This window comes from Nicotiana attenuata, unplaced genomic scaffold, assembly GCF_001879085.1.
Source record: "Nicotiana attenuata strain UT unplaced genomic scaffold, NIATTr2, whole genome shotgun sequence".
Taxonomy (NCBI): Eukaryota; Viridiplantae; Streptophyta; class Magnoliopsida; order Solanales; family Solanaceae; genus Nicotiana; species Nicotiana attenuata.
In genome coordinates this window covers 234,750-237,552 of record NW_017671265.1, presented here as the reverse complement: position 1 = coordinate 237,552, position 2,803 = coordinate 234,750, and the positions used below count along the sequence as shown (strand labels likewise).

Genomic DNA, 2,803 nt, shown 5'->3' with positions numbered 1-2,803 from the left:
TTTTCAAAACAAGTTGCCCCAGCTTTTATTTTCTGGGGGCATGGACCTTTGACTGTTCTTTTCTTCTTCTTTTTATTTTTTTTAACTTTCTAAGAGTTGCCCCAGTTTGTACTCTTGGAGCATGAACTTTTCTTTTCATTTTTTTTTCATTTTCTTTTTGGACTTTTGACTCTAAACTTGATTCCAAAAGGGGACGGGGGACGGGGGGGGGGTCAAAGAAAATAACACAGGCTCAAAAGGGATAACAAAAGGGAATAAAGTATTTGGGTAGCAGAAAAAGGGCCTCCCAGCCTCGAGAACGCCAAACATAGTATCTTTTCGTGATCACAGCATTGAGGAACATGTCTGTCTTCTTGGTGGGTCGTGGTCACAAGACACTTTCCATCCCTTAATGTCAAACTTTTCAACAAACTTCAATTGATTAAACATCCTCAAGCCCGATTCTCACAATGATTTGAAGGTGAATTTTATTCGACCTTAGTTCCCAAGAATTTCAACTCTTTATTCATCCTCAAAAATGTCTTGTTCTCAGTTATCCAATTCAAGCTTAAATCAATTTTCTAAGATCTGGCCAAAAATTCCGCTTGCATGTCATATCACTAAAACTAGCGGGAAAAGAACTAAGCATGGAATGACACAAAAGGACAAACTGTATTTTATTGAGTAAACAACAAGATAAACAACCTAAATTTCGAGTTACAATCCTAAAATAACCCGACTAATGAGAATAGCAACAAAATAGACAGACAAGACTCACACAAACAGAATAGAGAGAGAAGTTTTTGACTCAACAAAACAAATAAAATCTGGATCACAACCGTGAAATAACCCAGATAATAGAAAAAATATCAAAACAAGCTACCAAGATTCCTTCCTAGTGAGAAGGGAATGGCTTTTTAATTGCTAAGCTTGACATTTAGCCACAAATTTGCTCATCAGAATCACCATGGCCTTCTCCAGTTTTAGTTGGCAAGTTTCCGAGAGGATTCTCATACTCCATGTCACCAGGCATCATTCCCACAAAGTGTGCATTATCATGTGCAGGTAAAGGATTCTACGTGATATTCTGGGTGTCACTATCTTGGATCACAATCAGTTTTTCCTGGATCATCCTTTCTATTTCTCTTTTCAAATCCCGACAACTTTTAACATTGTGCCCCTGGGCATTGGAATGATATTCGCACCCTTTAGATGGGTCAAAGATTCTTCCAGGTGGGTCCGCATGATTTGGAGGAATAGGTGCAATCATGTCATAATGCTTTAATTTCTCAAACAAGCTTGCATAGGACTCTCCTATTGGTGTAAAATTATCTTTCAACCTTTGTTCCCCTCTATACCCTTGGTTTGGATGTGGGTTATAGGGCACTTGAAGATTTTACGGAGGCTGGTGGAGATTTTGCGATGCTGGTGCTCGCCTTCTGGGTGTCTTGGTGGCTGGACAAATACTGAGGTGGAGCAACAGAGTATTCACTACAAGAAATATGAGATACAACGATATTTAATTAATGACAGTCGTAATAAAGGTCGGGAAAAAGTTAATTTCTTGATGTTTTTTCATAAAATACTAATTAAATACCGACATTTGATGAAAAATGACAAAAATATTCTAACATTTAATTTAAATGTCATATTATAGGAGTAAAACGACATTAACAAGTGACATTTATCATAAATGCCAAAAAGTAATTTCTTTTCCCAATGTGAGAAATTAATCTAAGTTTAAAAATATTGAACCCTATTTCGTTTATGACTCTTCAAGCCGCCGAGGCACTATGAAACTTTCATCTCTGCATCTTCCACTCATTCTTATCCCAATTCACCTGTAAGGTATTTCAATCTCAATCTTCTATATTTTGATTCGTGGCTGCTTTTGACTGTTTGTCCTTAACCCTAGATTTGTGATTTATTTTTATTCTTTGAAACGTTTCAAACCTAGAAAAGCTGCTAGCCATATCTGAAATTTCAACCACTAGCCGTTGTCACTCTCGCAATTTCCGATCATATTCATCTAATCTAACTCGTTCTCTGTAAGTTTATCTTTTTCTTTGCGAGTGAAATGGGACTTGTGCTATTGTGATAACTAAAGTCCTTGAATTTTTTGTATCTCTTTTATTGTTTATTTGAATCTTCTCTCTATAAGTGAATTTGTTGCAAAACAGTTTATAAGCATGGTAACTGTGACTTCTTATCATGTAAACTGACATTAATGTTATTTTGCCTTAATTTGTTTAGTGATAATTTTTTTTTTTTGATTTCAGATCTTGGATACATCAGTTTTTTGAAGGTTGTGAGATCAATTACTACTCTGAAGGATCTTGACTTAGAGAAAGCATGGAACACTTTATCAGAAAAGCACATGGCTGCTTGAAACTTTGAATTATTGGTGTTGAAGTTTTTTAGGAAAAATTTATGATTTTGTAATTGTAGTTCCATGTTTGATGTAATCGTTTTTTTATTTTAATTGTCTATGGTGTTACTGGCGTGTGTTTGTATGCCTCTTGGAAAGTTTTGAAATGAATAGAAATTTATTTATTGCTTTCTACACTACATAAAAGAGCAAAAAAGTAATAGTTTGACACGTGACAAATATCTTTATTCTAATGTTAACCAAATATTGATAGTGATATTAATATTCAAATCGCATCTGAAAATTATAAATAATTTGGTGACATTTTTATATATGTCACAAACAAAATAGGTTAAGAGCTAAAATTACCGACATCTTAAAATGTAGTAAATAAATGTCGTTAGTTGCTGACACTAATTTAAATGTCGCAAAATTAACGAAATTGAAATTTCCTAC

At 34.5% G+C, this 2,803-nt stretch overlaps 1 long non-coding RNA gene across 1 annotated transcript; it reads left to right on the top strand.

Annotated features, from left to right (window-relative positions):
• The first annotated feature begins 1,680 nt into the window (after positions 1 to 1,680).
• LOC109207157 lies at positions 1,681 to 2,542 on the top strand. The gene is made up of 2 exons (XR_002064982.1): positions 1,681 to 1,827; positions 2,259 to 2,542. It is a non-coding gene; the product is annotated as an uncharacterized LOC109207157 (long non-coding RNA).
• The last annotated feature ends 261 nt before the right edge of the window (positions 2,543 to 2,803 follow it).